This window comes from Bactrocera oleae, chromosome 3, assembly GCF_042242935.1.
Source record: "Bactrocera oleae isolate idBacOlea1 chromosome 3, idBacOlea1, whole genome shotgun sequence".
Lineage (NCBI taxonomy): Eukaryota > Metazoa > Arthropoda > Insecta > Diptera > Tephritidae > Bactrocera > Bactrocera oleae.
Window position 1 is genome coordinate 68,581,358 of NC_091537.1, and position 12,148 is coordinate 68,593,505.

The window sequence follows — 12,148 nt, forward strand, 5'->3', positions numbered from 1 at the left end:
CATGAAGACGCTGATAACACTGGTCAGAGAACGTATATCAGAGAACGTAAATTACGTTCTCGGCTGGTGTTGTCATTGAAAACTAGGTAGCACTGCTAAAGCGTTGCACCAGAGAATGTAAATTAAATATTATTTATATTACGTTAAATTATATATTATATATTATAATAATATAAGTTCCAAGGTTAAATTTTCGGATCATTTATCTATGATAAGTTCTCTGCGTCGCACTGTCACACTTGATGGATAAATTAAAATTGAAATAAGCGTCAAAATCTTATTTTTTTATTTATACACAATAATTAAAAAATCATACAATTATTGTATTATTATTATTTCTTTCCGCCAAAATATTTTTGCCGCTTTAAATATTATAAAATTAGTGGGAACTAAAAAGAATAAATAACAAGTGTTCTTTATTGTAATACAAAATTTGTTGGTGTTTGTATATGTGTTATTTTGTTCAATGAAATTGTAATCAACGCAATGAAAAGCCAGATGTGAATTTTGCATATCTATGATGATGCGCACGAAAACTGCGGCATATACAAAAGAATATAATATGTTCTATCTATCATCTACAATATAAGCAATTAGAAGAATTGGATAATATGATAATTTCTAATTAGTTAAATTCCTAACAATTGTTACTTCTTATCTGAGATCCTTCCTTAACTCTTTTTCTGTACCCGTACTCCTCGTGCATGCCACATCTCCAGAGTTATCAGAAATCCACTCTCGAAGCTTCCAAATATTATTGTAGTAAACTTTAAATATTGTGAAACTGGCTACGTAGATTTCATTCCACTCTTAGTCATTATCGAAACAATTATCCGTTGAAAATGCGTTCAATATCTTGTGAGAGATATTTTATTTGAAGTTTAAATCACACGAATCTCCGACAAAAGCTGATTAATTTAATTAAAACATCACACAAATTGACTAACACAAAGAGTTTAAAGTCGTAATCGTTATATATATCCGATATATTGGGGCTAGGGAATCGTCTGCACTGATTGAATTGACTTTTGACTCAAATATACTGGGGAGCATGTTTCTATGCAGTTTTATAAAGATAGTTCATCTACTAACCTATATATTCAGCTAAAGTCTGCTAGCATAATGAAAATTGTTATATGTAATAAATGATGCGGTAATTCGTGGACTGATTTTAAGATTTTCGGCGCTAAGCTTTAAAAAATCGATTATTATAGGTGCTCTTAATTCTGTCAAAATATCTTACATACATATGTTATTGACCGGTATAAAGTCAACCCAAAGCTTGAAATTCTTATATTTGGTATGGAGAGCTAGGGATAGTACTGACCCGATTTTATAAATTTTTAGCATCACGACATATTATTACTCTGAGTTTTTATTATTATTACGCTCTGAGTTTCATTAAGATATATCACAGATTGACTGATATATGTATGTTTATGGTATTATGTCAACCTGTTGACTAGGGGAAGTACTCACCCGGTTTTTTTCATTTTAGACACAATGACGCAATGTTATTAGACGTACTCTGAATTTCATTAAGCTGAAATATTGACCATATAGGTGAAGTATAAGTATAGGTATAGGTTGATACGCTTTCACCCATTTTTTGCACAAGGGCACATTAACAGAAAATGATTCTTTAATAATGTATCATAAGAATATTGGAATAATGATACCCACCAAATTTCATTGAAAATGATCGAATAGATCTTAAGATATTGAATCATGTGGCATGAGAAATTTGATTCTTCTGACGTGTGTTTAATGAGTTATTTCACTTATAATCTAATTTCATATTGGGAGGCGAGGCCACATCCAGTTTTTAAAAAATACAGATGCCCCTTCCAATTGCGATTCGCTGCATTTACAGTTATGTATATATTCATTTTGTATAATTTTGTTTTGTGTGTTATTATCGGGCACATTTTATATGTTTATTATGTGCTTGTTTTAGGAGCCAATTTCGATTAATAGTTTGTTTTTGACATCAGAAAAGGTTAGTTTCGTTTTTGTGTGGTCTTCGATTTTTGACTTTTGAAAAGATGAATCAAAGAATATGTGTTAAATATTGCGATAAAAATGGAACTTGAAATGTTGACTGTCCCATTCGGTGAGTCTACTTTGTCTCAAAAAAGTATTTATAAATGTGAAGGTTTTGCTCACTGCTTGATGGTGTGATGTATCATGAGTTCCTGCCAAAAGGTCGTACAGTTAATAAGGAATACTACAAGGAAGTGAAGCAATACAGTTCAAACGATTGGAATTGTGGAAAAAGAAATGGTGGATTCTGCATCACGATAATGCACCAGCTCACACATCAATGCTTATTCGTGACTTTTTACCCAACAACAAAACTGCAACCATGCCTCAACCACAGTATTCAACCGCTTTGGCTCCATGCGTTTTTTTTCTATTCCCAAAACTGAAGAAACCAATGAAAGGAAAGCGTTTTGCCACAACAGATGAGATCGAAGAAAGAGCTGATGGCCATTCCGAAAAGCACATTTCAGAAGTGATTCGAGGACTGCAAAGAGCGTTGTCATACGCGAATTATATTACTTTAGGGGGGGATTACTTTGTAGGGGACAAAATATATATTGATAATTAAATAAATACTTTTCAAAAAAATTCAAAATTCACCTTTTCCTTTGAACACACCTCGTATATTTAGACACATTTCAGCTAAGAAATCATAATATTGATAACATGGTATAAGGACATCTCTTCCCGTTAACAATAGGATTGAGTGCTGAAAATATACTTGTTCGTAATACAAGTTGATTTTATACCACCTACATATAAACAAAGTTCGGTTGCAGGCGAGCGCCTTCCTTACTTCTTCATTTTACTTATTTCTTTACATGCGATAAATTTAAAATTTTTATTGAATCTGGAAAGTGCTACTTGTTGTTCTACTTAATGATGGCTCTGCGGAGTTTTGCCCAACTTTAAAACACTTATCCACACACAAGCATATACATACATACTTATGTATATATGTATTAATAGCTTCGAACGCAAATGTTGTAATCGCAAGGACAAAACGTAAATAATAACAACGGAATACTGTCGTTGAAAGGATAATTTATGTCCATGAAATGAACCGTACAAATGTGTACATATATATTTATAAGTAAATACAAATATATGTACATAGTAATTTGTGGTTGGCGTAAGCGTTCGCTAACTTTTGGCGTTAGTTGCTTATATATATTATAAAGCTTCGTTGTTAATTAACATTCTCTCATTTACAGTTAAACTAGCAAACATGTACAAATATATATATATATGCAAAGAACAGCGGATATCACCTAACAATTTAAACGATTTTTAATGACCATAACTCTTAATCAGTATGGGATTTAAAGCACAAATATGAAAAGCAACGTAGGCGGCTTCAATCCATATAAAATCATTACAGATACATATTTATGAGTTTATAACAAAGTTAAATGTTTGAACCACAAAAGGTGCTTAAAAAGATTTATTCAATTACGCAACTTTTTCATGAACTTGTTCATTTAATATCACAAAACAATAATAATTTTATGACGTTGTTTCGAGAATTTATTTGTACATAAGGTCTTTGATTTTTACCCTGACGAATGCTGGTGCGGGTTGGAAAGATCAGTTTATTTGTTTGTAAGAGGTCGATCCGAAAAGTACCTATCCTCACCGCTCAATGGTTTCACAAAGGGAACATTATTATCGTGCAGTCCATTTTTTTAGAGGCCACTGTCAAATTCAGCCGAATAGGATTTGTAGTTTTGTTTTGGCAGCGTTTTAGAAAGCGCATTTAGGAATTCTTTTTTTTTTGGTAAAAAAAATTTAGAATAAGTATAAACCCTTCAAAACTTCTAGTTTTATACTGAAGGTATTACAGCTTCTCGGTTACGTGATCCGTTTTATAAGCAGTTTTATTCTAGATATAAAATAGTTCCGTTAAGTATTTTAGATTACTTCATGCATATTTGGGAGAGTAACTTTGTTGGGTTCAGCGTGTGTGTACATCATAAACACAATTTTGGTATTAAAAGCTCCGGTTCTCTTTGGTTTAAGGAGACAAGCATCCATAGGATTCTTCTGTGATAGTGGATCCCACGATTTTATCTGAGAAGCAACTTATATAATAAGTATAACTTGACAATGTTTTCACTAAACCTGATTGGATCCTTCTTTGGCTAAAATCAGATACATCTCTGTTTTTCCATTCCATTTTAGCAAGATAAGCTTCACCGGTCTGCCTAAAATAAAATAAATGTTCCCTCACAATAACTAGTTGACTTTTGTTGTGAAATTAACATCATATATTTTATTATTTAAAAAATATCAAATCGGCGGTAGACGATGTTCTATCGGCCGAGCTGTTCAAATACAGTGGCGAAGAACTGACAAGGGTCATGCTTTTTTGCATAATACGGTAGGTCGAAAGCATGTTCGACGATTGGAAACAAAGTGTTCTCTGAGGAACAGGTGCTAGTTCGGACGAAGTAGGCAATTGAAAAGTAAAATCCCCTTTTCACGAACCAAAGCTAAACTCTACAAGTCGCTCATTATTCGAGTCATGAGAAATGGGGCAGATGTGTAGACGATGCCAACATCCGATGAGACGGCACTAGAAGTTTTCGAGAGAAATTTTTTGCAGAAGATTCATGGTTCTTTGAACAATGGCAACGACCAATACCGAAGGCAATAAACTGTACGAGTTATACGAAGATATTGACATAATTCAGCGAATAAAAAGAAGGTGGAGAGCTACGTGGTTTCGCTTGGTTTTCCAATTGTCGCGTTAGCGGTGCGTACGCCAATGTAGTAAACTAACTCAATTAATTTTACGGTCACCTATCGAAATTTGACAAATATTAATGATGTTTCCTGCCCTACCGACTCTCTCGTGGCCTTCTTACATAGGGTACATCTTTCAGAAAATCAGCACTTTGCCGTATCACATATTAACCCATTGCTTTGTTTCAACGGTGTCCCACTAGAAAACCATGTTTTATCAAAGTACGAGCATTCTTTCTACCAAAATAGCAGTGGTAGCGTCACTTTGAGACCAATAACTTAAATATGATTTATTAATGAAATGTTTTGGAGCTTTGACAGTATTTTAGCTAGTACTCGAAGATAAGGGTAGAAATGTTTTGTTTCAGGCAGAGAAAGAACTTCTCAACCCAAAAAGCGAATTCTCATCCTTAGCCTTGGACAATATTTCTTGCCAAATTTCGTGAAGATATATCGTCAAACAAAAAGTTTTCCATACAAAGACTCGATTTTGATGGATCAGTTTGTATGGCAGCAATATGCTATAGTTCTCCTATCTGAACACTTTCTTCGGAGAATTTCGTGAAGATATCTTGTCAAATAAAAAAGTTTTCCATACAAATACTTGAGCACGATTGATCAGTTTTTATGGCAGCTATAAGCTATAGTTGTTTCATCTAAACGATTTCTTCAAAGATTACAGCGATGTTTTGAATAATAATCTGAGTCAAATTTCGGGAAAATATCTAGTCTAATAAAATTTTGTTTGATACAAGGTCTTAAGTTGGAGTGGTCAGTTTGTATGGCATCTATATATTATAGTTGACCGATATTGGCGGTTTCGACAAATGAGCAGCTTCTATGTGAGAAAAGGACGTGTGCATTTCAAGTCGATATCTTAAAAACTGAGGGACTAGACGGACATGGCTGAATCGACTAAGCTCATCACCATGATCATTTATATATATTCTTTACAGGGCTTAAGACGTTTCTATTGGGTGTTACAAGCATCGTGTCAAACTTAATACACCCTGTTCAGGGTATGAAAGGTGCAAACGGCTACTAGCCTCAAGAAAGTGTGCGTCAAATTACTCTGCCAAAGAAAGAATTCAGTTTAAAGAAAAACTCATTTAGTTCTCTTATCTGCAGTACAGTATAAGAAATTATGAGTTGTCCTTTGGAATATTTTAAAGGACTTTCTTTTCCCACCCAAAAATTAAAATGTGGACACTATGCGCTTTTAAACGATGTCATAATAGCTTCTAAAGTTCGCAGGTATGCTAGACCATTCGAAGCTTATTTTTCAACCTTGATACTACGAGCTATGATTGCGATACCTGTTGGCGGTGGATGAGATGACTTTATTTAGGGAGCTTTAACACTTTTATATTTTAGTAAAAACAACCTCAATCTAATTAAATCTGAATTTTTAATATATTTGAACTCCCATTACGGTTATTAAAAAAAGAAATCATCTAACAACAACCCTTAAAAGTAGGCAAAAAATGTAGCGCAAATCACAGCTATGCGTTTATATAGTCCACTCAAAGAATTTAGGTGGCATGGGGTGGATATAATATATAATATATGTATATAAAAATTATTAAGTTTGTGCGTGGGGGCCATACACGAAGTGCTAAAACAGCGAAAAACAACGAGACACATAAAGGTGAACATAAGCGCCGCCTCCTGCGAGATGCGTACAAGACAAGTCGATGCTTGTGTGGTTGTTTATGTATGCTTTGTTGGCAACATGTGCGTAGGTGTTCAAAAGCAACAAGAACACAAGAATAATAACAACATCAAAAATCCTGAATATCAACAAACACTTTTATACGCACACACACATACACCTACACCGGTGTTATCGACGAATGGGAATCAAGTGTCGAGGAGCCGAGTCAATGACGTCATTAACAAGACGAAGCGAAAGTGACCATCAGCTGCAAGACGGCAAAACTCTGTGAGCGAAGAAGAACGATCTAACTAAAGAGCTGTTAAGGAAATTATACACTATTTCATGGTGGTGAAATTATGCTTGAAAAGAAAAATATTAAGTGTCTCGGTAAATACTCGTATGCAATGCGACAAAAAAAGTTTTAGCAACGTGCATTAATATAATGCGTAGGCGTTTAAACATCGGTGCTCCCTATACCACCCTGGTGCTCTGATTTTATGTGCGGTAGCACACAGGTGGCAGTTTGGGTACAACAACAATTATTGTTGGAATTTCATAGGAATGCAATGGGGAGGGGTAGAACGCAGCAGCTTTCGCCACCTGTACGAACGTACACGATGTATGCAGCAAGCGAAGAAGTAGCGCGAACGAAGCGGTTATGTTAAATCGTGAGATTTTTTGGCGAAAATCGCATGCGACAGCTCTTTATATCTCATAAACAAATATTATCTTAAAGATTTAAAGTTTATAAATATTTTATATATAAAAAGTTAGGCCAGAGCCCTCAAAAAAGGCCTAACTTTAAGGGGGTATTCTAGTGTAGAATTTTTGTTTCATATTTTCAAAGTTTAACTATTTAAGAATATGTCTACGAGAGGATTTTTGAAAATTTAAATTATTTTCGGAGATATAGATATTTTTCTGACCCGGCCTCCCGAAATACTGTTTGAATTTTGATTCATTAGTTCAAAGGAGATATTGAAAGAAACTCTAAGTTCATTGAAGAAGGATAAAGAGTTTTTGCGTAAGATTGAATTATGAACCGGACAGTTTATATATAAATAAGAACTGCAAGTTATTTCACATGATATGTTAAGTTTCTGAGAACATTTCCAAATATTGGCAACATTGCTTAACAAAATTATTATCGCAGGCATATTATCGTTCTTAAAACAAAAAATATTAAATGCAGTAACAATTTTTATTGCATGCTATAAAATTCTTGCATGTAATCTATTTCAGTTCATACATTATTGAAAAATTGAAAGCTTTCCACCTACGACCGCTTACATACGCATATCGTTCACTGTTAACTTCGTACACGAAGTGCGTACCTTCGTCACAACGTTGCTGTTAACAGTAACTAACAATATAAATGCTAGAACGCCGAAAAGTCGGCACACATTCGTTTCTAACGCGTGCCGCTGAAAGCAACTCACTAAACTACAGCCCGAAAGTAGACTACAGCAGTTATATTCAAACTACCAGTTTTGTTGTTAACAAAGTAATTACCAAAAACGTTTAAAGCCAAGAGTAAATCTTTGGAATACCAGTATTTTGAAAATTCACTAAATTTTAGAAAATATTCGTTTCTTCTTTGATTCTTTGCCGTGTGTAAACGTAAATAATTAATTTTGTCGAGTGCTGACAATTAGCCGCCAAAGAATAAGCGCGTGAAATTTTGCAATTAGAAAATCGTGTGTGGTCGTGTGACATTAATTGGAAAACTTTCAATTGCTCTCACTCACTTATATATATACATATTTACAAACATTTATATGTAAAACGCTAAAATATTCAAACGTTTTCACTAAGCTGACTCAGCTGTCGTGTGTGGTCTTAGTGTCTTTGTACGCTGAAATATTTACTTTTCATCAAAAAACGCTGTGATTGCGGCAAAAAGTGTGCGCGCGTTAATAAACCAAAAATAGGAAAGTAAGAACATAATAAGAAATTTTAATTGGAAAAATCCCAAAAAAGTGACGATAAATTATTGGCTGACGTGAAACTAATAGGTAAGTTTCTAAAGACAATTTGTATTTAGGAAAATTGAAGATTTAAAAATTTTTTTTTTCAAAATTACAAAATTTTGGCCAATGTCAAAGAATTTTGATTGCAGAAATGATATAACTAAGGCAGAAATCATGCTAGAAAACTTTATTTTATTATAGTACTTTTGAAACTTCGTTCTGAAAATTTTAGTGGACTTACTCTTACTTAACCAGATTAAACAAAGAGTTAAGTGAAATCCACTAATTTAATAACCATTTTCTTAAGAAAAGATAAGAATAATAGGGTTCTTCATAAACGTAACAACGATAATCCCAACCCTGGTTGAAAGTTGTTAAATGAGTTCCAATGAGATATTGGGAGAGACATTTATTGGAGATTTTAAGTTTTGAATTTCTACGATTATATCAATTAATGGCAGATTTGGGATGCTTCGAACAATAGGCTGGAAACCGAACTTTTCGAGTGCCAAACAAGTGTTTTGGGCGACTAAAGATTTATAGTAGTCCCAGACGAAGTAATACAAAGATCACGGTAGCGAAATCGGGGGTTAGTGTTGTTGTTGTAGCGGAAAAAATCTGCCGAGTTGACACTTTTTGGCCGGATAAAAATCCGGGTCCGTTTTGGTTACGTAGAACTGACTGTCGTGTGCGAAATAGCGAAATCGGTCTACAACCACGCCTACTTCCCATGTAAAAAATATTACATTCTATATGATACTTTCACTTCAAAATATTTAGTATATAATGAAAAAAATTTTGTACAAGTAGTGCCTTCGTAGTGCCGAATATGAAGACTTCAGTGTCTTTGGCTGACTTGATATCGAAAATATCGGTCAATTATATAGATTAAGACAGAATCTTTCCCGATAATAATGTGCTTAGTGTCAAAAATTGGTAAAATCAGGTCAATAGCTCCCCTGAGGTATTTTAATTAAACTCAGAAAGCACTTTTTCTGGCAATAATTTGTCGTGGTTTCAAAATGGTTGAGTAAAATAAATTTTTTCCGCTGCCCTCTGTGTACCTTATATTAGGTTTTCAAACTGGCATCACATATTTTTTATGAATGTATATATAATATAATATATCGATAAATACGTAAAATATTTTTGCAAATTAGGTGAATGTATAATCATTAGAAAATAATATAGTTTGGTGCCGAAAATGATAGAAATAGCCCCATGAATTAAGTTCCCATAAACTTAATATAATGATTTTCATTAATCTAGTTGGTTCAATTGGTAAATGAAATATGATTGATATATACTGTGTATCAGCAATCATACTTGATATTTTAATAAAGATAAGTAGGTGGATATATTTTCTTGACCACAATGCGATTAGCCTTAAATTAAACTAATGAAAACGTAGAAGAATTCTGTGGTAATTTAAACTTTGTTGTTGCAAAATATAGTGCTGGCGAATGATGAAATTTAACCATCTCTCAAGTCTTCGCTGTAAATTATCTCGTACATTTACCTCCGGACTCTTAAGCAAATGATATATATATATTTTCTCTATTATAAATTAAATAAATATATTATACAAAATGACAGATTTAGACGTAATAATTTTAGAAACATGTGTTTAGATATTTAAAAAAAAACATGAATGACTAGTTTGTAGAAGAATAAAAAACAAATGAATTTTTGTTAGTATTAAAATTTATTTTAGTTTATCTTCAATTGTTAATTACACTCTTCGTCTTACTCAATAGACTATTTGTTTGGTTTATTTATTTTGTTAACACATATATTATAAAATAATAAATTATGAAAATTTGTTGCACTTCAGAGAGATGATGATAATAATGCGACTATACCTTAGATACATATACATATAGAGCCAAAACCGTCCATTAATACGCTTTTTGGAAATAATTTGCTGCTGTTCGAAATCGAATGAATGGTATGATATTTCTATAAGAAAATGATATAATGATTCAACAAAATGAACATCCTTAGGCTTAGATAGTATACTTTCGCTGTTTTGAAAAAAATCGATTTTTCGGCATAAGTCTAATGTAGACAGACATATTTCTAATTATAAAGCATGTTTAATTAAATTCAGTTTGTGTAATTTATCTCTAAACACGTTATCCCAAAATTAGTGTTTTTAAATTTTGGCACGATTCTGACAAAACTATAAAAGATATTCGATATTTGTAAATTGTTACTGATTCACTAAACATGTCGCTATGCTTAGACAGGATTTTCATCATCACTATTTTTAGTAAAATATTTCGTTCAAATGAGGATCGTACGAAAATGGGTATTTTCGTAACAGTTATTTCTCAGACTTGATTACAACTTCATTGCGTTGCAATGTAGTAATAACTTGGAAAATAAGACTCATAATAATCAGTAATCATTAATATGTGTTTTAGTTGCGAAAGTCCGCTTTCGTCACATTGAGGGACAGCATTTTCAATCGAAAATTATTTGAATGATCGAAAATATTTAAAAGATTGCACAATTGGGACTTACTTCGCTTAATACATATAAACGAGAGATACAATGACATTATTGACATTTAAGTAGAGAAATAAATTTTTTCGCCTTTACAACAGCATTTTTATATAATTAATAAATGACACCTAACTCAAAAATAAGTATCAGAGGGAAAACACATCAAAAAATAAACTGAAATGAATAACAACATCAGTCGAATCGATTTTTTGCGGCCTGTCTATTTAAATAAATTTTCACTCCTTTTCTGTTTAATTAGTTTACTCCTTCCTGCAGCCACTATCAGTGAACTGATTTCCACTTGAATCAATGAACTGATGATGAAGCGAAACCACTGCGTTTTGATTTGAGGAACTATGAAACTCCATACTTGTATATCCTCCGCAGAACTTTTTTCCTTAATAGTCCAATAACAGTTTCATTAAATGTTGTATCGTCCTTGGGAAGGGTTGAAGAAAAAGATTTTACAATCAATATGGAGCTTAACTCCTAAATGCCTTCTCCGTCCAAAGTAACAACCTCTAGAAGGAGTGATTCTATTATTTTGACTTTTCAAGCTAACATGCTTCTGGATTATTCTAATCAACTGTGGCATGATGGATAAGTAGTCACGATTGATCATACTTGCAGAGCGGATTATGTCTGTCTTTTGTAATATCCACTAACTCCTGTCATAAATTTGTTTAAATGCGACTAATCAAATCGGACCGGGTTCCGAGATGCTTCAACCTTAGTCTAGCGAAAGTTGGACAGTGGAGAAGAAAATGTCTAGGTGTTTATGGTACACCTCGTCCTCTTCCATATAACACTGACAGTTGGCGTTCGGCATGGTTTTTAGCCTTATTGCATTCAAAAGACCTTTTGTGTTCCACTCTGTGCCAGAATTATTTCGAAACCGCAGCAGTTGTGGTTGTTGACCAATTATTGCTAAGCTTGCGCGAGGTGCATAGAGTGGCAGAACGCTAGAGGAGCCTTTTGTTGTGAGCTCATCAGTTATGCAGTTTAATCAAGTAATATCATTAATCTTTTTCGGAAATCATTCAAATTTAATTTTCGAAAGCAAGATTCAGCGTGTCAGTCATACATCGGTGTATAATTTCAAAACCAAAATTAATTAATAAACAATCATAAATACAAAAGTTTTAATCCAAAAACTTGATTTTGATTGGTCAGTTTCTATGGCAGCTATGCGGTTCGATCTGAAAATTTTTTTCGAAGATTGTAT

General features: G+C 33.2%; 1 protein-coding gene across 2 annotated transcripts in view; it reads left to right on the forward strand.

Moving 5' to 3' along the window:
- Window positions 1-7,850: 7,850 nt before the first annotated feature.
- sNPF (short neuropeptide F precursor) overlaps window positions 7,851-12,148 on the forward strand; it is a 164,802-nt gene continuing 160,504 nt past the window's right edge. For both annotated transcript variants that reach the window (XM_036361789.2, XM_036361793.2), the window contains exon 1: window positions 7,851-8,460. The gene's annotated coding sequence lies outside the window, so the exon portion shown is untranslated. The remainder of the gene's footprint in view (window positions 8,461-12,148) is intronic.